The sequence below is a fragment of the Silurus meridionalis genome, chromosome 26 (genome assembly GCF_014805685.1).
Source record: "Silurus meridionalis isolate SWU-2019-XX chromosome 26, ASM1480568v1, whole genome shotgun sequence".
NCBI classification, from domain to species: domain Eukaryota; kingdom Metazoa; phylum Chordata; class Actinopteri; order Siluriformes; family Siluridae; genus Silurus; species Silurus meridionalis.
In genome coordinates this window covers 7,394,469-7,421,782 of record NC_060909.1, presented here as the reverse complement: position 1 = coordinate 7,421,782, position 27,314 = coordinate 7,394,469, and positions in this window count along the sequence as shown.

Here is a 27,314-nt window from a genome sequence, read left to right as displayed (position 1 = left end):
TGTCCTAAATGCATATATGATGCGGAAAAACGTCATGTTTCCTGGAAGAATAAATGCATATTTCATGTTCTAAATAATGGACAAAAAAAATGGATAGCAGATATGTCATAAGAATGGGCAAAGATAAGAAAACGAATATTTAATCCAAGAGGCTGTGAGGATATTAAAGTGGCTGGAGGCAGTTATAAAGGCAAAATATGTTACAAGTTATTAGACAGTAATCGCATTCGGACAGGGATTGTTTTTTCCTCAATATCAAAATCTTAACATGCATACTTTGACCATTTTTAATGGTTTAGTGGTAATAAAGGAATGTCTGTAAAAAACTAAAGGTCTTTTTGGAATAAATAACATTTCTTCAACGTGCTATCCTAAAGGCCTACAAACGTTTGTATTCCAATGCTTTATGATATGCACAGAAAAGCTGGGGTCATTTGATGAATTTAATATTGATGCTTCTGCTGAAGATGATGTATTCAAGACTTGTTGAATTGTATTGATTGTGTTTCTTGCTATAGTGATGGCTTTTAGTCTCACTGTATGAGATACCTCTCTGTGATGCAATGCTCTGTTATACTGCGTTTCTCTATAATATTGATTTTTTTTCTATAGCCAATGAGCCTCGGCTCTGTTTGATTCACCACTGTTCCTTCCTTGGACCAGTTTTGATATATACTGACCACTGCAGACCCGGGAGCAGCCCACAAGAGCTGCAGTTTTGGAGATGCTCTGACCCAGTTGTCTAGCCATCACAATTTGGCCTTCGCCAAACTCGCCCAAATCCTTACGCTTGCCTATTTTTCCTGTTTCTAACACCTCATCTTTGAGGACAAAATGTTCACTTGCTGCCTAATATATTCCACCCACTAACAGGTGCCATGATGAAGAGATCATCAGTGTTATTCACTCCACCGCTTATAATGTTAAACGGTCATAATGTTATGCCTGGCCGGTGTAGCCTGTTATTGAACCTGGTTATTATGTTAAACTGTTTTTTTGCTTTTGGCAATATAGAAAAGATTAACTTAATTCCAAAGTCGTTCTCATGGGACACAAAATGCTAACCTGCTTCACCACTGTGCAGTCTTCATGCAGGTATGTACCTTCAATCAGCCATAACACTAACCCACCTGTCTAACATTATGTCGGTCCACATTGTGCCTCCAAACCAGCTCTGATCACAAGACATAATGGGCTCCATAAGACATCTATAGGTGTGCTGCGGCACCTGGAAGTACCACACATGAGCAGCGGATCCTTTAAGTTCTGTAAGTCGTGAGGTGGGGCCTCGAGGGATTAGACTTGTTTACCAGCATGTCCCGCAGATACTGGTCCAGAATGAGATCTGGGGAATTTAGAGGCCAGGTCAACACACCATGAACAATGTTTCTCGAACATGTCAGGGGTCTAGAGTCTACTGATATTAGAAAATCCTGTTGTCAGGATGGGGGTGTGCTTGCTATGCAGCAGGGTTTAGGTAATTGGATTGTGTCAAAATAACATTCACATGAATGCCAGGAGTCAAGGTTTTTCCCAGCAGAACATTGTCCACACCAAATCTGATGATTACCCATCTATTTGTCAACATATCAACCTCGACAACAAACTGTTTACTTGGTTACTAATACATCTCTACTCTTGGAATGTACCACTGTAATTAGATAATTATTTGCTTCACCCTTCCGTTAGTTTAATATTGTGTGTATATGTATGCATTTGAATTATTCGATATTTACTGATGTGTCATAAGGCCTGTATGTCTCTTTTGCTGTAAATCAGATGATCTATAAACAATATTTCCTGCACACACAGTCATTATCACTCAGCCAAAGCAAATGTGTTACCGGTCTGTGTGCCGTATCTGTGAATGAGCTTGTGTGTCGGTGATGAGCTCTGTGTTTGCAGAGCGTGCTGTGCCTCCTGACCAATCTCTCACCATCCCTGAGCTTTGACGTCGTTACTTTCAGCCAACCAAACTTCTCCAAGTTTGGCTCACGCCTTCACACCCATCATTCATTCCACAGGCACTTTCACTGTCCAATCACAGGTCTTGTCAGGTGTGGACAGGTGAGGGAGCCAATCGGACCTTGATGATGCAGTAAAGCTGGAGAGAGGCTCTCATCAGGTACTTAAGCAGTTCTTCACACTCTTGTACCCCCACACATACACATACACACATATACACACACACACACACACACACACACACACACACACACACACACACACACACACGCCTGCTGCTCTCAGCACACATCCTTTCCATGGTACAGTCCTAGCTATAAAAAGATTTCTGAATGAAGGCGAGGCTTTGAGGTTGCAGCCATCTGAATGAATTTTGTGAATGACGCAGAGCCCTGCGGCCTCATGGGAAGCAAATGAAACCCTGAGGAAGAGAACAGCCATGTTGAGAGCTCAGCTGGGTAGCCATCTACCTTACACTGACATCCAATAAAATTTTTTGCTGATAACCAAGTGGAAGAAGTCTGAAGAAGAAAAGAGACTAAACGATCGGAATAAAACAGTGCTGCATGTGTAGTTTTAGCACATTCTCAGGTCTATATACTTTCCTTGCCATTCCTGTTTGTGATCAATTATTGAGCATATCACCCTGCAGCAAGGAGAGAATTCAGAAATCTGAATGCCGTGTCTTTATTATATTTTATATAGTATATAGAATTTTAAATATGTGCTGCTTTCTGATGAAATGATAGAGATAAAGGATATGCTGAATTTAAATCTTACTGCTTCAGTAAGCACACATCATTTCAGCTTTTGTCCTAGTTTATTACAAAAACGAAGTGTATACATAAAGATGAAGTCATTCTGTGGCGATTTTTTTTCTTTGCATAATCACAGGTGCAATTCACGCATATTTTCATCATTAGTCAGTAGATCTGGCAGTCTCCGTGCAGCAGGTGTTTTTCGAGTGTTTCTCTAGGCCGTAGGAAGGAGTCAAGTGAAGCTCTGGTGTTAATTATGCACGATAACCAAGATGGACCACGCTGGCACACTGATGGTGCCGATGAGTGATGATTTATTTTTTTATTTTTTTTAGAAGGTCGTTAGCATGTGTCAAAATTCTTTCATCTGTGAAATCAAGATTGAAACTAAAACTGTTATTGTTGTTAAAGATTTGTGCTAATTTTTAAATGTGCTAAATGCTAATGTAAATCTGCTGCTTCATGCTGTACAGGCATTGCACACACACACACACACACACACACACACACACACACACACACACACACACACACAGGATGGGCCCACCTCAAGTGGATGCAGCTGCAGGGACTCCCAGAGTGACATCAGAGAAAGGCCTGTGTGTGTGTGTGTGTGTGTGTGTGTGTGTGTGTGTGTGTGTGTGTGTGTTCTTTTCTCATCATAGAGGTTCCTATAGTACCTACTGTACATAGATGATGAAAAGAGTGTATGAGAATATAGTATACAGTAATCCCCCTTTTATTTTTAAAAAATGGTGATCAGTATGGGGTAGTATTCTTTAATTTGTTAATAATTTAACAACAACAGTACACAATTTAAAACACCAGAACAATTTACAGTACCATACCGTATAAACTACACAGTATATACACAGACCAGACATAACATTATGACCACCTGCCTTATATTTTTTTGGTCCCTCTTTTGCTGCCCAAAAAGTTCTGACCTGTCAAACATTAACAGCATTAACTTTTTCAGCAATTTGAGCTACAGGAGCTCATCTGTTGGATTGGACCACAAGGGCCAGCCTTCGCTCCCCATGTGCATGATTGAGCCTCAGCCATCACCCTGTCACTGGTTCACCACTGTTCTGTCTTTGTACCACTTTTGATGGATACTGACTCTGAACATCTCACAAGAGCTGCAATTTTGGAGACACTCTGACTCTGGTTCACGATTGGAGGGCCGCATAAGCTGCTATGTTTGCCTGCAGAGCGAAACTTCAACAAATTTCTTGTATCGCTATTGTAAGATCCAAAAATCGTAAGTCCCAGCATCATATCTCGAGGATCATCAATAAATCATAAATAAATTAATCAATAAAAAAAGTTAGTTCCTGTTTTTTACATTAATAGCTACTGTAATAGCGACAGTCCCTTAGCAGCCTTTCTTTTTCTCTGTCTTGAAATAACCAAGTTGTGCAGTATTACAAAAACTGAGTTCCAAAGTGCTGACACTGGAGACTCCTTTTCTAAATGTAAAATGAACTTGCTAAAAAAAAACTCCACCATATCTGCCAATAATTCATAATTGTAGAAATAATCATAATAGAATAAGTGGATTACTATAAACCTGTGCTTTGAATTAAAAGTGTACCACTTTTGAATTGTGAGACATTTGAATTGTGTGAGGCAGGGACAGAGGGACCATGATGAAGAAAATGCCAAAAGGTGCCAAAAGCACTATAAAAACCAGTCAGTGAGACGGTAAACACGACTGCCGTGTCTGGGGCTTCACTGAGTCGGATCGGAATCATCTCCCTCACGGCGGGAGCTACGCTTGCTTTCCATTATACTCCTCTGAGAAAATTACCCACCATCTAGCATGGCCTGTGATATTCTTAGCATCTTTCTCACTTCTGGTCGTCCCCTCTCCACTCCCACCCTCTTTTCTTTTTTTTCCAAGTCATGCGGGGGGGCTGACAGTATAACTGTTCAGCGGGGAATTGGAAAAACACAGGGTGCTGCCATAACGAGTGCCCTTGGGTAATGACAGGTTTGTCTGGGCTGCAATTTACTCCTCATGTTGAGCTCGTTGAACCGTGGAAGAGAACAGACCACGCCAATGAAGCTGTTTCGCCCTGCGCCGCCGCTATCCCCCCTACCGTCAATGAAACCAGGCCTTTCTTTGTCATCTAGCTTACTAACAGGGCCAAGGATTGAGCTTGTCGGCTGCTTGTAATGGTTATCGCGCATGTCTCTCACGGTTTGCTTGGTTAAACACTAATGTCATTTGGAAATACACAGAAAGTGTTCTCTCTGTAAGTGTTAACATTGTGACACTGGTCATGGATTACTGACTTGAATATCAAGCAATGATTTTACTGTGCTAGGCAGGGTCGAATTACATGGCGGACTTATTTCACCAATTTCAAAATGATGTGAGTGCTTCTGGCCTCCACTTCAAAGCCATCATTATATTGTTAGTGTCAGCTTTTTCACTTTTTGGGGGGCATTTCTGCTGACAGAGTTCTCCTAAACAGCTTTGCTTCTACCTTTTAATGATGATAATAATATTTCTGGGCAACACTGTATTAAAAGTTTAGTGTTTATAGGGAGACTCAATACTTCTGGAAAGAGTTCAAGACAAGCTTGAGAATGAGCATTTATAACTATTGACCAAATGATAAATTTAGTTATACATAACACCAGCAAGTAAAATGTACTCAAAATAAGGGACATTTGGAGATCATTACCTCTCATAGTTCTTGGAGCCGCAGGACTTTATAAAACTGAAATGACAGTATAATTTCTTTATATGGTTAAACCAACCAAGCATTATCACAACTATTAATTTTTCTATATTACATTGTAATACTATTTGACTGTTCAGTTACATCTCATATCTTTAATACTGTAAATAATATTTATCTGGACTGTTGTTTTGTTGGAAAGTTAAGGTAAGTTGTTTTGAAGCTGTAATAAATAACTTAATTATGCCCAATATTTGAAATAGTGAAAAAAAAAAAAAAAAAATATATATATATATATATATATATATATATATATATATATATATATATATATATATATATATATAATTTTAAGGATTTATTTTAACACCACAAATTCTATTAGTGTGTGATTAATGCAGCACACATTTCTGTTTGACCATTTTTATTAAAAATATAATTAAATAAATATAAAAGACGCTAAATTAAAACCTCTCTTTTCCTTTCTTTACTCAGATATTAAATTTTTTTTAAATATCAGTAATTTGTTCACTGTAATCCTGTGAGCTCTCATGGAAAACCCAGAGACTAATTTAAAGTGTGTGTGTTATACACTTGTGCATTAAAGCAGTGTAGACAAGGGACACGTGAAAAGAACACTGGAGGAATCGCTGGCCAGTTCCTTACTGGCTGTCGGCCAGAGATGTTTCTAATGGCTGACCTGGCCCATCATTACTGCCTTTTAAACCCATGACCCTTATCTGACACCTTTCCTCCCCCACTCCTCCTACCCTGCTCATTGTTCTTGGCAGCCATGCAAGCTCCATCCAATCAATTCCCCTTAATAGGTGTGTGATTGCCTGCTTGTGTTGTATATTAATCTGGGGAACACCCTGTAACTTGGGCATAAATCACACTAGGCTAGAAAACACACACTTGTTTATTGGCAACGGAATGGACGGTGTGATGGATGTACAGTTGGGTGGAGCCACAGTGAGGGATGTGAATTGCTTGACCTCTTTAGGTATAAAGGCCAGAATGCTGGCTTGGATGACCAGTGTGGTGGCAGGCCAAAGGGTTTGGATGTGCTTAAAATAAACAAAAGCTAGGATGTCCCAGTGGAGGACCGTGTCAGAAAGGACAGATGGCAAGCTGACCTGAGATCAGGGTTGGCCTCAATTGCTGCATAATGGAGCAGCTGTCCAACCGGACATAAGCCATCCACTAAATTCTGGCTCTTGTACCGTCTCCCTATCATATCCTTCTCTCTCTTTGTCTCTATCAATCTATCAGTCTTTTGGCTGTTTTCTCACATTTTGCAAGCTCTTTCTGCCTGCCTTTATCCAATTCTAATAAGGGGGGAATTTGTGAGTTAAATCAAATTCAAATATCAGGAGGCTCTAAATAAACGCCCCCGCTATCTAATCATCCAATGAAGTTATGAAGTGTGTGCACAAGAGCACTATTAGTATAAAGTGTTGAAGAACCTTGACAAACTGCAGTAGGTTAAACTACTTTGAATCTACACGCTCATGACTTCTGTGCTAGTTCATTGCTAGCTCATTGTAAACTGCTACAAATTTTTTATCTTGTCTTCAGTCAACCTTCTGAATGATTGGTGTCTTTCAAGAAAATAGAGGAAAAATTGATTGAATAGATACATTTTTTCTTTCTTACAAAAATTATTTTGAGAGCTGGGTCGAATTGACCATCCTATATAATACTGCAAATAAATGATTGTGCATCATTTTCTCTCAGAGCCAGATCAATTCAGCAGTTTAGTGCCCAATTAGTTATTATACTAGAGGAAAAATCTTGTCTTACTTATACATACTAAACATTGGGCAATTAGTGGGAACCAGATTTGTAAATTAGTGTAAATTAGTTCTATAAGTTGTGTTCGGATCTGTGGAACTCATGTTTTCAGAAAGAATCAGGCTGCCCCCCACCAAGATTCTTTCTCATTGATTCTCATGAATGGCATTTTATCATCTTAGAACAAAGCACCATTTAAAGAAAATTATATACTATTACTGTTTGTCTGTTAAGTAGAGTTTGGCATGCATGTCTGGCAACCCTGGCTGTAGCACATACGTCATTCATACGCCTACATCTACTGCATTTTAAGCATGTACAGTACATATGTGAACTGTACTGTAAACCACTGATCAAGTGATGTGTCGCTAGGGAATAAATACACTATATGATCACAGATGTTCCACTAGATTTTAGAGTGTTTGTGGAGATCTCTGCTCATTCATCCACAAGGGTCAGGTACTGATGTACAATAGGTGAGGTGAGGAGGCCTGGGGTGCAGTCAGTATTCCAATTAATTTCAAAAGTGTTCAATAGGGCTATAGAAAAGCTCTAGTCAGAGCACTATAGCAGGCCACTCAAGATCCTCCACTCCATCTCATGCAAACCATATCTTCATAGAGCTGACTTTGTGCACAGGGGCTTTGTCATGCTGGAACAGGTTTAGGTCTCCTAGTTCAAGCAAAAGAAAAATGTTATGCAACCGCATCCGAAAAAAGGAGCCACATATGAATAAAAACTATCAGGTGTCCCAATACTTTGTCTAGATAGTATATGTTGTTTCATTCCCAGTTTAAAGTTATATCAATTCTGAAATACAGAATCAGTTATATGTAATGGTCATGCTAAGCTCTGCAATGGGAACCATTATAAATAAAATTGAGGTCCATGTATTTTCATGAAGGACACTTTGTGTACACTCAGTAAAACTAAAATAAAAGTCGGTGTCATTTCATTATACTAGTGAGGTGGAGATACAGAATTATACAGAAATATCCATCCTTCTTTATCAGGTAAAACATTGATATGTGTACGACGACCCCTTCCCCCTCCTCCATCTCAGCCCACCGGCAGGATTGAGCCGCCCTATCAATTATTAACAAACACAATTACCATCCAGTCAGCCAGTCGGTTATTTCACCTCATGGTTGACATTTGGAAGCTGGGAGAGAGAGAGCAAATCGAAAGAGAGGCAGAAAGATGTATGTGTGAAAGGGAAATTGCAGCGAAGGCAGCACCAGAGAAGGGGATGGAATGAGTCAGAGACCGGCTCTGTTATTGAGCCCTCGTTCTCTAGGTATGAATGGTGCTCGGTCACGGCTCGCCATCAATTCTCTCTAATGTACCTGTTCTTGAGGCTCAATTGCACAATGGGATTGAGTCAATAAATAAAAAAATGTTTATTATGGCCTTGGCTCTCTAAATTACATTGAATAACTCGACCTCTTCACTGTCTGATTATTGTGACGATATTAAAAAACAAATGAGCCATGTCGACTTAATTGTATATGAAATCACCAATTAGCTGCTTGCCGTTTTAGTGAACCTCAGGCGTATTTGCTGTTAAATAAACACGTACTCAGATTGGTTAGCACCCCCTCAATTCTTACAGCTGTCGGCGAAAGAGTTCGCCTCGTTTCCTCTGTAAGGAATTGCAGTGCAAAAAAAGTGGGTTCTTGTGTGATCTTAATCTACACACCACTAGTTCTTCTTTCCTCCATCATAAGGCTGATCAGCTGTTACAACGAATGTCCTAATTTTCTTTGGTCTATTTTTCTTTAACAACAGCTTACAGTATTTCTGACTAAAACATATAGCTTTTGCTTCTTCTTTCATGCGATTGTTTCTATAGTAACACCTCAAATCCAAAATCCTTCTACATAATAATAAACAGATTTAATATTTTCTGATATTAGTAAAAAATTTTAAGATGGAGATGGTATCTTGAATTTATTACACAACATTTATGGTTCGGGTCTCAGATACCAGTGCTTTGTAACAGTCAAGTCAAGTTTATTTGTATAGCGCTTTTCACAACAGACATTGACTAAAAGCAGCTTTACAGAAATCAACAGTGAAGGTGAATGGTGTGTATTTATCCCTGATGACCAGCCATGGCATCTGTAGCAAGGAAAAACTCCCTTAGATGTTATGAGGAAGAAACCTTGAGAGGAACCAGACTCAAAAGGGGGAACCCATCCTCATTTGGGTGACATCAAGAGTTTGATCATAAATCTGTAATTATAACTTTAAAAAACGCCTTTCCTCTTTGGGAAAAGCTTTAGGACACAATACTTTCTGATTTCTTGATAACAGATTATATTATTATCCCCAAATATCATTACCTTTATATTTTTGTGATGAAGCAGAGATGGCAAAAAGAACAAAAGTACACACATCCTTCACTCGAATAGAAGTACAGATACTCATGTTTTAAAAGACTCTGGTTAAAGTTGGACTACTGACTACACTTTTTCACTCAAGTAAAGAAGTTTGGGCTCTGACATGTACTTAAGTAAAAAGTAGCCATTACTACTACCTGTTTTAGTGTCACGCCAGTAACTGAACCTCACATCATATTAATATATTAATACAAAAGAATTTTAAACTTTGTTACCTAATGAATGTGTCCAGGCTGAACAACCACCATATAGAACACAATCAGAGAAAAGATGATGATGATCAGGAATGTCTCTGTTCTCAGTCAGCCCCAGACTTCTTGTTGTCTTCTGCTTTGCTTTTTGTTAGCATCATAAACTAGCCTACATCTGTGGTGTGTGAGAGCCAGAAAAAGATACACCAGTGGTAGATTAAAAAAGCCACACAATGACAAGAAATAGTTTGATGGGCTGAAAAAGGCACGCAATGAGAATATTGATCATGCCACCAAATAGATTAAAAATAAAGTAACAAGCCTGTTTTGAAAATGTAAAAAGTCGAAAATACAGATATTTGTGTAAAGTATTTAATAAGTGAAAAAATAAATAGTGCAGTAAAGTACTGATACCAGAAAAATCTACTTCAGTACATTAACAAAATATCTGTACTTCGTTGCTTCCCACCTCTGCTTTGTAAAATGACAAACGGATCTGTTTCGTCTCATTTACTTCAATAGAGGATAAAAGATGTAGTGAAAGATCTAGTTACTGTTTATTGCTTGTATAATGTAAATAATAACAGGGAACTTTTTTGTGGGTTTTCATTATAATTAAATGCAACAATAAATGATTAAAAAGCATAATGCACGTTTAACGTTAAAATTGGATTTGGTATAATTTCTTTGTTTAAAATCAGGGTGCTTCAGGGTGCATTTCTTCTCTATAACAGCATGGCCCATTGTGTTATTTCTGTAAATGTTTATAAGTTTGAGATGTTGAGGGTTCAGGCTGACCCGAACCCCAAGATGCTTTTTTAATATGTTTCTTCTTCTTCTTCTTTTGGCTGCTCCTTTTAGGGGTCGCCACAGCGGATCATCCGTCTCCATACCCCCCTGCCTCTTTCAAACCAACTACCTGCATGTCTTCCCTCACCACATCCATAAACCTCCTCCTTTGTCTTTCTCTTTTCCTTCTTTCTGGTGGCTCCATCCTCAGCATTTTTCTCCCGATATACCCCATGTCCCTCCTCTGCACATGTCCAAACCATCTCAATGGGGCTTCTCCCACTTTGTCCCCACAACCTCCTACATGCGCTGTCCCTCTAATAAACTTGTTTCTATTCATGTCCTTCCTCGTTGCTCCCGATGAAAATCACAACATCTTCAGCTCTGCTACCTCCAGCAACACCTCCTGTCTTTTACTCAATGCCACTGTCTCTAAACCATACAACATCGCAGGTCTCACCACAGTCCTATAAACTTTTTCTTTCACTCTTGCAGATACTCTACTATCACAAATCACTATTACTGCATTTATTTAAGCAAAGAATTTCAATTTCACACTAAACATAATAAAGTGCTTCTTCTCTCTTACATTTTATTCACGATAAAGCATATGTAAATACATACCTCTAGCACTCTGCTCTGGGCATGTGCAAATCCTCGAAAATAAGTCACAAGTGCCACTGCAATTAGCTCTAATTGGTAATTGCTCAGGCGGGATAATTATATACCATTTTGATCTCTGAAAGGGACCACTTATTGAATTTGATGATTACACTGGTGCTGAACTTGGTGCACCCTCTGCTCTGCTCATTGCTATCAGGCTTTGTTAACTGCATGCATTCTGAAAGGCTCATAGTATGATACCTGTCTCAAACACACAACATGAGAGCACTTGACCTGCTCTGTTTATACTCGATTCCACGGCCCTCCTGACCACAACACTTCTGCATCACATTATTATTCTGAATTAATGCACTTTCATGAAGCACCACTTAGTTACCCATTCGCCTATATGCGAATGAGCACCAGCCGGTTCAGGCCTTGCTTGTGACAGATTTTTAATAGATTTTAGTATTACAAATTAGAAATTAGTACCATTAATAATGAAGCATAAGCAATATCTATTCTCTTCCTGTCATATTTTAATAAGAAACTATTAGAAGTTACAAAATGTTTACAGGATACAATAACACTGTTCAAGGGAGTATGAATTATAATTTATAAATGTGTAACTAGATAAAGATAATAGATACAAATAACCTAAGATTTACATTTACAGGTTTTAATTTCAATTTATATGAATTATCACACACCACAATATATCATACTATACCATACTATACCATACCATACCATACCTCAACACAACACAACACAACACACCATACCATACCTCAACACAACACAACACAACACAACACAACACAACACAACACATCATACCATACCACAACACAACACAACACAACACAACACACCACAACATACCACAACACCACAACATACCACAACACAACACAACACACCATACCATACCACAACACAACACAACGTACTGTACCGTACTTTACCAGACCATACCATAGAATAGCACAACACCAACACCAACACCACACAACACCACACAACACCACAACCACACCAACACCACACAACATGAACAACACAACACAACACACCGTGCCGTACCATACCTTACCAGACCATACCATACCATACCATAGAATAGCACAACACAACACCAACACCATCACCAACACCACACCACATCCCACAACACAATGCCGACACCACACAACACCACACAACACCACACAACACCACACAACACCACACAACACCACCCAACACCAACACCACACAACACAACACAACACACCGTACCGTACCATACCTTACCAGACCATACCATACCTTACTATACCATAGAATAGCACAACACAACACCACAACCACAACCACACCAACACCACCACCATCACCACACAACATCAACATCAACAACACAACACAACACAACACAACACAACATCAACATCAACAACACAACACAACACAACATACCATACCATACCATACCATACCATAGAATAGCACAACACCACACCAGCACCACACTAACACCAACTGAAAATTGCTGTGTGGGATAATGTATTATTTCTTTCTTTCCATCAATAACAATGCATTTCACTCGTGGCTTTTAATCTGCTTTTAAGCTGTAAAACACTATCAGTTGTAACATTATGTGTAACTGATAACACTTTGGCTGATAATGATAAAAATCAGAGTCTTTAGAGATTTCCTTGCAGTGATCTCCAGAGCACAGAGCTACTGAGTGCACTTTAATGAGAGTGGAACAGACTAAAGGGTCAGACAGAGTGTGGAGCCGAACACTGCAGTCAGTGGATCGCCCAGCACTTTAATCAAGCATAGCGAACACTAATGTTTCTCTGCCTCATTATCACACTGTTTACCTGTCATGGCCAGCCATTTTGCTTCTGAGTGATCAAGCGGAGGTTGAGGAATATTAATGTGAGCCTGGTTAATGGAGGAGAACGTGAATGCAGGAGGAAGCCAGGTGATGGACATCGCTGCCTTTGGTGCCGTAGCTATGCAAATTTAAACTTGTAAGTGAGCAGGGTTGATGTATAGTAACTATTATCTGAAAAGGGGAATCCCAGCGCCTTTTCATTGTTATTAAGCAGGACTTATTATAGAATAAGTATTTTTTTTTAAGTTTTTAAGTAATAATAAGCTTCAGTATTATCCCAAATTCAGTTCGCTTGCAGAAAATGTCACACATGAATATGCATGTGGTAGATACCTGGGATGGGCTTTTCACATGTAGGGGGTGTGCTTTTTCACACCAAGAACAGATTCATCTATTTTCACATTAGATTTTCACATGGAGAGCATGAGGTTTTTTCATTTTCCAGATGCGATTTTCTCACACAAATTGTACTTTTTTCACACAATGGCATGTGTATATGGATTTACATTGCTATTTCAGGTTCGGATTCAGAAAGCAAGAACAAAATATACAACAAAAAGAACAAGGATATTTCAATAATTTGCAAACACTCTCTTATACCAGTGTAGCATCAGATCAGATCATATTAAGAGCAAGTTCAAACTTATTTATTTTCATTCTATGTCAATCAACTATGCCAAAAAATAACCGTGCTGTAGTCTTGAGCCGGGCTTTTTGACAGCATCACTGTTTTTGCACAGAAAAAATCCCGAAATGCTAGTCACGTTATTTCAATTGTGATTGCATATGATTTACATAATCACATATTTAAAAAATACGTGTGAAATATATGTGATATTTGCATGATGGTTGGTCCAAAACACAACCTTTAAAGATTCTGAGCCTGTGCATAATCCTGCCCTGACTCTGCCATCACGATCTGAACTCTGGTCACTCATTTGCATATTAGTCTTAAATGAAGCAGGGTGCAGGCTGAACAAGTGTAATTATAACTGTGCAAATAAGGGATGGTGAACTTAATCCATGCAAGTGCCCTTGCGGAGGTGTGTGTGTATTCGAGTGTGTGTGTCTGTGGACGCATTTGTGTGTATCTGTGTACGTGCGTAGTTCTGAGGCTCATGCTGCCATGCAGCAGAGCAAGTGTGACGTCAGTATGGGGGTCCCTTGAGAGCAAAGCTGAGTCAGAGGCAGGGCTGTGGCCTTGCTGCTCTATCTCTTTTTCACTCAGACATTCTTCTGCATCTGTGTGTGTGTGTGTGTGTGTGTGTGTGTGTGTTTGTGTATATTTATTCCCTCTCATCACTACTTTAATAATGTGGTTTCGGCTCGAATACACACACACACACACACACACACACACACACACACACACACACACACACACACACACACACACACACACACACACACACACACAGGCAACATATTATTCTATGTATTAGTGCAGTGTTGGGCTCTTTAAAGCCGAGCTGTGCTTTCTTTGCAACCTGCTTATGTAGTTGACAAAACATGGCGGCTATATGGATTTGTTTAATTTATTTGTTTATTTATTTTTTACATCCGGTGCAACATGGATGTAAAGATATAATCGTTATACTTAAAGTTTTTTTTTTTTGTCCTTTCCGATTTAGTTCTATTGAACTGTTATTGTAAGACATTAATGACTAATAAGGAGAAGCGAAGAAGGGATAGAGGAAGGATGATGTGGGTGGGAGAGGTAAGGAGGCTTTGCCAACTGGTCATTAGGGCTGCCATCTGGCTGAGTTCTGCAAGATTTTGTTCTGCCTCTTGGTTCCTACTCTCACAGGAAATCTGTATTCATTTGGCAAACATGAAGATGGAAATATAGCGAAATCAAATGAGAACGAGTGCATTCAAAAGCTACGTTTATGCATTTGTTGAAATGTGAAAAGTAATAATAATAACAACAACAACAACAATAATAATAATTATAATGCACATCATCAATGCTTGCATCATATTAGCTGACACTAAGAATTAGGCTAAAACTATAGGTGAGGTCAGTTGTAGTTGGATATTTTAATCACTTATTTAAAAAGCTATTAGATGCTAACAGTTTGCACAGCTTAAAATGCTAATAAAGATAGTAGCATAACTACTTGTCAATCGTAAACCCTACACACACTATACATAAAAAAAACTGTGGACGTCTGTCCATAAGATTTTTATGTGCTTTTCAACATCCCATTCCAGTTCCCATTTACTATTGTAATAACCTCTGTACCACTAGATCTTAGAGGGTGCATGTGGAGATTTGTGCTCATTCAGCTACAAGTGCATTAGTAAACTCACACACTGATGTAGGGTGTGAGTGTAAATTGCTGTCAGATTTCCTATTTATTCCAGAGGTTTAGTAATGTTGAGGTCAGAGTGTTACAGCAGGAACTCAAAATCTTCCCATGTAAACCATATTATCATGGAGCTGGCTTTGTGCACAGGGGCATTGTCATGCTGGAACAGGTTTGGTCTCCTAGTTCTATTGAAGAGAAAAAATTTCATGCTACCACTTCCAAAGACATTCAATATGATTGGGTGCCTCCAACTTTGTGGATACAGTTTGGGAAGAGGCACATATGACTGTCAGGTGTCTATCTACCTTTGTTCATATAGTGTTCTTACATATAAGATAATGTGTTATTTTCACTTCATTACTGCACTTAATTAGTCTTCAGAGTATTTTCAATTTGTGAAACTTTCATTTCTTTAATGCATAATAATAATAATGAGTAATATTTGACTTTTTACTCCAGAACATTTCTAGGTCCCCTGGTGGTCTAGTGGTTAGGATGCGGCGCGCTCACCGCTGCGGCCCGGGTTCGATCCCCGGTCAGGGAACCAGTCACTCTTAGTGCCGGTCCCAAGCCCGGAATAAATGGGACAGGTTGCGTTAGGAAGGGCATCCAGCGTAAAAACGTGTGCCAAATCAAACATGTGGATGATCCGCCGTTGCGACCCCTAATGGGAGAAGCTGAAAGAAAGTTGTTTTACTCCAGAACATTTCTAAATGTAATGCAGTTCCTTGCTACTATGAAGGGAATACATAAAATGTGTTAAATGATAATCACAAAACCACAACTGTAACATTAAGATTTGTGTGGAGTAATGCCTCTGTAACAATAAAAAAAAAAACTCTCAATAAAAGTGCATAAATTACTAAAATATAGTGCTAATAGATCTGTACTTTATTGTGATACTTAAGAATATTTAAAAGTAAGACGTACTTTTTCTCAAGTTAATGTGTTGAAGCAGTACTTTTACTTCAACTGGGGTAATATTTAAGCAGTTGATTTCTTCTGTTACTCAGGTACAGGAACAATGTACTTCATCCCAGAGGCGGGAAGTAATTAAGTACAAATATTTAGTTACTATACTTAAGTAGATTTTTCTGTATCTGTACTTCACTATTTATTTTTCAGACAACTCTTTACTTTAAAATTACACAAATATCTATACATCTTACATTTTCAAAACAGGCTCATTACTTTAGTTTTAATCAATTTGGCGACATGATCAATGAATCATTGCGTGCCGTTTTCATCGCAAATTTTTTTTTTTTATATTTTCAGCCAAAATATAAAAAAAAAAAAATTATGGAAATACATCATCAAAAGTCATCATTCTGTCCTCAAGGGCAGAATGTTTCAAAAGGGGGCAGGATCTCCATTTCTGAATTCAGGGAGCTTAACAAGAACATAAAAAAACATAAAAAAAAAAAACAAGACACTAAAAAGTGACATGGTTGTGCTTGGCATCATAGTTGCTAACTGTTGCTAGATTCAGACTTTAGGTATGCTAATTAACTAGCAATTAGCGAGGGTTGTTTTTAGGTTCAATTACATTTCATAGACTCTTAAATGAGTATATTGAAGCTCCGAATAATATTTTATTGTGTTAAATTCAAAGCAGCATTGTGCTACAGTAGACATGCTATTGTGGCGGCTCCGGCCTGCACTCCTCTTGCAAAGCTTTATGTGAAAGCAGACTATTACAGATTACAGCCTGTGCCTCTCTCTCTCTCTCTCTCTCTCTCTCTCTCTCTCTCTCTCTCTCTCTCTCTGCAGCAGCAGCAATCTTCTGATAAAAGTGAGGTGTCGTGGGACAAATTGCCCCAACGGCTCAATGATCCTGTCAGCATTGTGTGCAGGGGCTCTTGCCCCAGCGACAGAGGCTATTACTCACAAATAGGTATCTCAATAAAGCTGGCCCAGCTTGCTGAATGGCTCATTCAACCTTTTTCTGCTAAACAGGAAGGCGAGAGTGGAAAAGATAAAAGCGTGATGGGAGAAATGCTGCACAAACAAAATAAATATAAATAACAACCTTGGCATTGTGCCTCTCCAGAGTCTCCTTAATGTGATAGAGCTTGAGGCATAAGGAAAAAAAAGAAGCAAGGAATGCAAATTCAGCTCATTTCATTCATAAATGTATATTTTGTAATTATGCAGAGGGCGTATGTTCGATAATTATTCGTTATTCGCTTTTAAACTGATTATTATTTATTTATTTTTTTACATTTTTTATCTTTAATCGATACCATAAGTATGATTGACCAGTAAGGAAAACTAGTATTAATAAGAACGGTCATTAAAATGATTGCATTTGGACTCATGAACAAACTGTAAAAGCAAAGTGCATCTCTCAGAGCTCAATACTCGCTGGCATGAATTGCTCTCTTGCTTACCTGTTACACTTCATCTGCACACACACCTTCACACATTTGTCTCCTTACACTCTGTGTTTAAGGTACTGTTTAAACACTTTAGTGTTTTATCAGATTATTTATAGAAAAATGCTGTAGAACTTCCTCTGGATTTCTTTTTAATTGTGATCATTTTTAGGCCTATTTTGCAGCTTTGCTTTGGCTGCTAACGATCACTGATCTTTAATTACATTCACATCACTGTCATTTAGTGCCGTCTGCTCGTACACCAGGCTTACATCACATTGCATTGTTTTATGAAATGTGTTTTTTTTTTTTGCAAAAATAAAATGCAATAATGAACCAGTATCAGTCGATTTACCAGTATTAATTAATTTACAGTTATTAGGAATGTAGAAATCTAATGCTTGATTCCGGCATTGGAGCCAATAGCATCGAGAAAATATAAATTGGTATCAAATCTCTTTTTTTTTTTTTTTACTGTGAATGCATATTACATTTTACCTGTGATCATTGGACATAAATCATCTTAAAATGTACCATCGTTATACATGTTTACGAAAATGTTTTTTTAAACACCTTGAAGAATTTTTGTCAATATAAATAACATTAATAATAATAACAATAATATAATTAATAATAGTAATAATAATATGATTAATAATTAATAATAACAATAATAATAATAATAATAATATAATAATAATAAAATATCATACATTTTTATTATTATTATTATGATAATGAAGATTGATGATGATGATGATTATTATTATTCTATATATTATTTGTAAGAAGAACTAGGAACAGGGGGAAATAAAAGCTAGGATTAAGTTTCTTTGAGTTCGGTTTAGAGACGTGACTCATACATCCTTACCAATCACATTTTAATTGTTCATCGGCCACCTGTTGCTTCACAGCTGGTGGTGTCATCCGTTCATGCTAAAAGCCAAATGAAATGCATTCAGCCTGCTTTTGAGGCGCTGCTTCTACACAACACGTTTCACAAAAAACCATCCTCACCAACTCAACTTCCTCTTCTGGGCAAGTTATAACACAATAACTTCTTACCAGCAACAGTACGTGTGTGGTGCATCTGACACTTATGGTGTGTATCAGATTTGAATGACGTAGCCAGATCTGATAAGACCTGTCACATAGTTTGGATTGCTAATAATTCTTTAAAGAAAATCTACATAAGCACTTCTTGACAAGTGACATATTAGCTGTTTCTTTTTCCCAATAGCTGCTTTTTCCAAATGTAATTTATAATTTGATGTCAGGTTGATGGAACACCAGAGGGGTGAAGTAGATCATACTTAATACTTTATATGCTGATTTAGATTAGAATCATATGAATAATATTAGATAGAATAATAGGTTAACATTGTAGTGCAGTAGCTTTCTAGTACGTCAATGTGGTGATGTGACCTGCTCTTTCACGTAGTGTGATGGAATGGAAGGTGGTAGCTTAATGTTTAGAAATTGGATTCTGGATTGAAAGGTCATAGGTTCAAATCCCAGCACCATCAAGCTGCTACTGCTGGGCTCACGAGCAAGGACCTAACTGCTTAATTTTAATTCGCTCTGGATAAGGGTGTCTGCTAAATGTAATGTAGTGTCTTATACAGAGGTGGGAAGTAATGAAGTACAAATACTTAATTGCTGCACTGAAGAAGATACTTTACATCATTTACTTTTTACTTTATCTCATAAATTTTTTACACAAATATTTGTACTTTATACTTTTTACATTTTCACACAAGGCTGGTTACTTTAGTTTTAATCTATTCGGTGACATAATCGATATTTCTTCTTCTCATTGCGTGCCGTTTTCAGCCAATCAACCTATTTCTTGTCATTGTGCAGTTTTTCAATCTACCCCTGTTGTATCTTTTCCTGGTTATCATGCACCACAGATGTAAGCTAGTTAGCTCAGAGGGAGTCAGAGATGTAAACATGACTGAAGCAGACACATTCCTGGTAACCATTAGCTTTTCTCTGATTGCGTTCTAAATGGTGGATGTTCAGCCCAGGATACATTCATTAGGTAATTCAATAGGTATTCTTTTGTAGTAATTTGGAATGTCAAATTTAACACCTTAACAACATGTTAATGCAAATTCATTTTAATGGCAGTCATTTCAGTAACGATCGGTTAATGCAGCACACCTTTCTTTTTGACCATTTATATAAAAAAATTAATAAATAAATAAAAAAGAGGTGAAATTAAAACATTTAACGCAACACACATTTATTCACAACGTCATTTGTTTTTCAGATATAAAAATTATTATAAACGCTACTAAGGGAAAAGCAACTGGAACCAGAACGTAATTCTTAAAGGAGCCACGTACCAACAAAAAAACACTAAAAAATAAACATATAACTATTGAAACATGACATCTCAAAAGAAATTCAAAGTAAAGAATAATTTCAGGATGTAATGTAAATAATTGAATAAATATAAAATAATTAGTAGCAAAGGGAGGGATTTTGATTGAAATTAATATATTTCTAACATCTGTTTCAATTAGTCTATTAAAACCTAAAAAAAAATTTTAAGGTACATTTAAAACAGATAAAAATGTGCAATTAAGTTGTGATTAATCACAAGTTAACTTCACAATCATGTGATTAATCATGATTAAATATGGTAATCGATTGACAGACCTAGTATAATTATTTCAATATTATGTGACATCCAGTTACCAGTGTGACACTAAAACAGGTAGTAGTAATGGCTAGTTTTTACTACATATCAGAAACCAAACTTCTTTACTTTAACTTAAGAGAAAAGTGTAGTCAGTATTTCAAATTTTGCCTTTAAAGTATTAAAGTTAAGTCTTTAAAACATGAGTAACTGTACTTCTTCTTAAGTAAAGGATGTGTGTAATTTTGCCATCTCTGTTCTGATATAAGATAAAATAAGACAAGAATTTAACAAAGGTGACATGTTTAAATAGCATGCAGTCAAATCTTCACAGCACCTGATGAAAATATCAAGATGAAAACATAAACTAGTAGAAAAGGTTTTAACACTACTATAACAGGGTATTGTATGTATTCTCTGGTCCTCATGTAAAATGTAAAATTAAAAGTCACGCAGTGTGTGTGTGTGTGTGTGTGTGTGTGTGTGTGTGTGTGTGTATATATATTGGTATTTTTTTGTTTTTGTTTTGCATGGAAGTGCAATGACTTTGCTACATGTGCTCACTACAACAATAAAGTAGGCCTAATTTATTCTGTGGTGTTTTATGGAAACATATGACATAGTTGTGTATGTTGTGTTTGTGAATTGATTTTATTTTTACATTTTTTTTGTTGAGTTTTTGATTGTTTGCACTCATCATTTCACATGAATTCAAATAGATGAAATTATGTGAGAATGAATTATGTTTGACATAAGAATGAACATGCCTACTGACACCAATAAAAATGTTATAAATGTTGGCATAGGCTTATGTCAGATTCAATGAAGCGCTTATGTTATTTCATTTTTTTTGTGCATCTTAAGATTTACATTTTGTACTTTTTATTTGTCTGGAGACTTTTTTTTCTCAGTTTGTTATAACGGGTTTATGCATGTGTCATGTAGCCCTAATAACACTCTCCTTGTGGTAAGTGATACCCTTTTGTTTTGCCATCTGCAAAAAACAAGAACAGATATCTACATAAGCCCTACCCACAAAGATCTCTCTATCCAGCCAATAGAAGAATTTAAACTGGGAAACAGACAAGGCAGTGGAAGGAAGGATGCAGGAAATTGCTGTGGATAATTCATTTTATCGTGCGCTTTGGCTTTTCATCAAAACACGGATTGAATAGAGCGTTGGTACTAGTCAGTGTGTCACTGTAATCTTCCTCTGTTATCAATGCCTTAGTGTGCTGCGCCCTCCATGGTGCGTGGTAAATAAAGAGGACACGTATTATCCGCCTTTGCCATAAAACTGTAGATGAACTTTCTGAAGGTTGCAATAATTCTTCATTATTGAGAAAGGCGAAACCCGTTAGTGTGCCCTCAGGTCTGGCAGTTTGCGTCATCGCTAGCCCGTGGCTAACTTGTTTCCTTACATCGCACAGCGGAATTATAAACCATCCCGACGCCTCCGCTGAACATAATGTGAATGAAGCTATTTGGCCAACAATTAAGCGATTGTTTCATCAGAAAAGTGACTTGGTTGAGACACTGAGCTCATTAGGCACACTTTGGATGGAAGGGAAAGGTGGGGTTGGGTGGGGTGTGTGTGTGTGTGTGTGTGTGTGTGTGTGTGTGTGAGGGGGGTATGAGTCAGCCTGTATTAATTTAAATGTTAACATTGTCAGAATCGTCTAGAGAAAGAAGATGCCTCAAACCCAGAATGTCTCCCACAATAGCTTAGCCCAGGAGATGCTGATTAGCTGATTATCAATAAGAAATGACAAACAGGTTGGGGACAGGGGAGAGGATTGAAACAGAGGATTAGTCAGGTTTTTCCTACTTTTCATGACAATTTGCCCTTTAGAAACAGATTACTAGTTTGTCTTCCATGTCACTGTCCTGTCTCTTGTTAGCATTTTAATGTAGTTAGTAAAACTTTCTGATAAATGAGAAAACCTGTATTTATGCTTTATTGTATATGATAAACATTGTAATAAACTTTAATGTAATGCATAATAAAGCATGAAGAATATTAGGCAATGTTGAGGATTGTAGAAGAAGTGGTTGTCCAAGGAAACCTAATGTAGCAGATGAAAGATACATCCTGCTTACTTCCCTTCAACATAGGAAGATTTCCAGCAGTGACATCAGCAAATAACTGGCAGGAGCCAGTTGGACTCAAGTACACCCATCTACTGTCTGGAGAAGTCAAGCAGATGTGGTCTTCATGGAAGAGGTTTTGGCCACCATGGAGTCATGATCATTGAATCTGTCTGAGATAACATGAAGAGACAAAAGGATTTGAGGCAGCTTACACCCACAAACACTCTGTGGTTAGTTCTCCAAGGTTGTTGGAACAACCTAACTGCCAAGTTCCTTCAAAAGCTGCCTACAAATATGGCTGAAGTGATGTTGAATTGACACCAAATATTGATTTGATTCGAATTTATTTATATACACTATATGGACAAAAGTATTGTGTCACCTGACCTTTCCTGCCATATGTGGTTCTTCTCCAAAACTGTTACCACAAAGTTGGAGGCACTCAATTGAATATTAGGTCTTTGGACCTTGTATAAACAAATTTTGTGTTCACATGAACTTGGAATGCACCTGTGCACAAAGCGAGCTCTATGAAGATATGATATACATGGTTTAGAGTGGAAGATCTTAAGTGGCCTTCTATAAAGGTCTGATCTCAGCTCTACTAAACACCTTTGGGATGAATTGGAACACTGACTGCACCCTAGGCCTCCTCACGTCTCCTACATCATATAGCCCAAGAATGATCAGTTTGCTGGTCTGGAGTATTCAGGTATGTGTTAACACAGTGCCAGGGAGAAAATATATCTGCCATGATCTGATAAGCAATTGTTGCTGCACATATGGGAGGGCGTATAATGTCATTTTTTTTTAAAACAATATGAAGCTTATTATTCTAGAGTAAGGAAGATTATTCACAAGTTGAAGACATTTAAGGCAGTGGCGAATCCTCCCATGAGTGGGCATCCCAGTAAATTCACCCCAAGGTCAGGCTATGCAATGCTCAGAGAAATTGCAAAAATATTGACGTTACATAGGAGCGTTCATCACAGTACTATTATAAAAATACTGAACAAGTATGGTTTGTTTGTTTGGGTTGCCAAAAGAAAAAAGTGAAAGACAGAATCAAGGTGTTGCAAAGTCCTAGTCAATGTCCAGATCTCCACCTGAATGAAATGCTGTAGCAGAACCTCAAGAGAACTGTGCATAACCAAATGCCCACAAAACTTAATAACATGCGGCAACATTCAGCAACGATGTGAGAGACTGTTAAAGTCATACAGAACACAATGACTTTATATTGCTGCAAAATGTAGTTCTCCAAGCTACCAAATCATAAGGTGTAAATAGTTTTTCACATGTTGTTTATCCATTTCTGCTTGATTTTGGTAAAAAAAATAATAATAATAATAACACCATGTAATATGCCATGTGTGTTTGTTCATCTGAGGTTGTATGTACCTAATTCTAAAACTTGAAAAGAATCATATCATTTTTACTTATTGGACAATGTTATACTGGTGATATATATACAGTCATGGCCAAAAATATCGGCACCCTTGCAATTCTGTCAGAAAGTGCAACCCTTCTCTCAAAAAATTGTTGCAGTTGCAAATGTTTCTTTTGTTTGCAATGGAACAACACACACAAACAAACCAAAAAAAAAAAAACAGAGAAGAAAAATCAAATCTGATACAATTCCACACAGAACCCAGAAAAATGCACTGGACAAAATTATTGGCACCCTTAACTTAAAAAATAACTGAAATCAATCTCTTCCCATTGTCAGGGATCCACCTGCAACGCCCCCCTCGGCGGCTGTCATGCTGCCGTTCTCTCTGCCACTCCCGGCTTTGATTAACTACAGACACCTGTCTGTCATTACGGCTTCGCCTACATAAGCCTCCGTTCCGTTCAAGGTGATCACATCACATGCATAACATCAGAACCATATATTTAACTTTGCCATTCCATATGTATTCAAATCACAGGTATAGTATATATTAATGTTATAACAATCTGGTTTTCATCTCAGTAAATATTTGGTACACAATACAGAGAGTCTTCTCACATTTCATTTATTTATTTGTTTGTCATTAACTGTGATTTGGCTTATTAAAGCACATCACCACTATTTTGACACCACATGTACATTCAGCTGCAAAGAATACTGTCATTGTGCTGTATTGTTGTTTATCATGACCTGATGTCAAGCAAGCATCTTAGTCACATGACATCAGAATTGGTGTTCTATTATGTCAGCTGATGCCAATTGGAAAAAAAATTTCTTCATCTCCTGCAAAGGAGGTTTCCAGCTAAATGGTCAGAGAAAGCACACAACTTTAAAGCTGATTCAGTGAAGGGGAAAGGCTTTGTGACATGAAAGACCTGCACTTGCTTCTGGGAATGGTTCATTTCATTTCCCACCGATTTTATCCAGGTGAACTTTGACCTCTGATTTGACAAGCTATGGTCTTGTGAATCAATAGAAATTAAGAAGGCAACAGGACTGTGGTCTCTTTGGTTAGGAGGAATACAGCTTAGTATTAGACATTTGCCTTGCTGTTTTTTCTTACTGTTGCTGCTGATGTTGATACTGATGGCCTGTGTCTGCATGCAGCCTCGTTCACCTGAAAATCTCTGCTACTGGGAATGATTGTGCAGTTCACACTCAACTCTCAATCACTGAGAAATTAATAAAATCAGTTTGTTTAGCTTTCATATACGATGTACTACACTTCAGTGGATGTAAGCCTCAGACCACTATTTTCAAAGATGAAAGTGTCTCTGGACCTTTCCTGGGATTCCCTCCCTCTCTCCCTGTGTCATTCCTTCATTTGTTTCTTTCCTCCTTCTGTCATTCCTTCCTTCTTTCCCTCTCTCCCTCTTTCATTCCTTCCTTTTCTCCCTCCCACACTCTTGCACTCCCTTATTCCCTTCCTCTTTCCTTCCTTCCTTTCTTCCTTCCCTCTCTCCTTTGGTCCTTCCTTCTTTCCTTCTCTTTGCAAGCATTCCTTCCTTCCTCAGTCCTTCATCCCCTTTCTCTTTCCTTGCTTCCCTCTCTTCCCCAGTCCTTCCTTCCTTCCTTCCTTCCTTCCTTCCTTCCTTCCTTCCTTCCTTCCTTCCTTCCTTCCTTCCGTCCTTCTCTTTGCAAGCATTGTGTATTTTAATAAAAAAATAATTAAATAACAAATTGTCATACCTACTTTACATGTTTACAGTAGGCCTGCTACTTCCAGCAATTATGGTCATTTGTTGCAGTTTAACATTAGTGCTGTTACCGTAGTGCTTGTTTAACATTAACAATCCAAATCTCCACTATTAGATTAACACTTTAATGACTGCAGGATTTGAATAATCACACAAACTAAAGCCCAGCAGTTACAATTTCCTTCTTCCTACCTTTTATTTTCCCTTTTTGTTCGTAATTCCCAACAAAGCTTACCAGGGGTATGTGGCCTAATGCTGTAAGGTCCTCAAAGTTGCTGGTAAATTTTACTGTGCAAATACAAAAACAAAACAAACAGCAACCAAAAAAAAATGGCTAGTGTAAAAAGAACCTGAATAGCTTAATTTCATACAAAGCACAAACATGAACACAGTCTGTTGATCTAGGCGTAATTGCTGACTGAATCATTTTCTCAAGTCAAATCATTCAAGAAATGTGTTGTCTAATACTGTGTTGAAGAGGCAGTTGAAGAGTTTTGCTTCTCCTGAATGCAATAATACTGATCATACGCAATTGGATGCAGCAATTAGCTTTATAAACACACTCCTCTTAGCCCAGCAGTGGTGTTGGAAACAGGACCCGGGTAGGCTTGAAAAATTAATTGGTGCATGTACATGTGTACACAAGACCCTGTGTTTTTTTTTCTATTCAAATCTTTCACTCAATAATGGTTGATGAGAGTCATTTCTGGCTGCACTGGAGGACATGTGCTGTTGTAAAATCAGCTGGCCAGGTCGTATTTTCTCTATAGTCTGTGGTACATTTCACATTATTACCTGAGCAGCCAGACAGCATGAATGCGATTGTAAGAAATGAAAAGATAAAGAGTGTAATCATGGCTGCCTGTAGAGGTTTTTAAGCACCGATAATCAACACCACACTTCACAGGGGTAGAATTTCACACCATTCGGGTTGAAGCTCAATCTTTCCTAGTGTTCGGAAATATAGACTGGTTTAGTTATTTTCAAATTCAGATTCTGTATCATTCTTATTGTTTCTTGTGTTGGAAAGTTTACAGTGTAATCTGTTGTATGTAGAAAACAATGTAGAAATATAAAGTACAGTCAATAAAAATTATGCGTTAAATTGCTAAAACATGAATAGCAATTGACAAAATTACATATTCAACTGCATATATTATAATTATAATGGACTGCACTAGATGCTTTATGGAATTAATGACGTTGAGCGTGCATTATTTATTATATAACCCATTTGTTAAATAGCTCATATATCAGTGCATGTTTTAAACATGCTTTTTTTTCTTTCTTTCTTTCTTTCTTTCTTTCTTTCTTTCTTTCTTTCTTTCTTTCTTTCTTTCTTTCTTTCTTTCTTTCTTTCCTTCCTTCCTTCCTTCTCTCCCTCTGTCCTTCCTTCCTTTCTTTGTTCCTTACTTTCTTGCTTCCTTCATTTTTTCCATACTTTATGTTTAATGCCTTATCCAAAAAGCTACCACCTTCCCTTCTTCCTAAAACTGACATAAGACGACTTCTTAAGCTTGTTTAAGATTTACTCAGTTTCCTGATTGGGTCCCAAATTTGTCTTGGATCTCCATTGAAGACCAGTAGCATGCATGCTTCGTCTATAGACTCTGCTGAACTACTTTTTCAAGACATTTTGTGTCTTTTGTCTGTTGC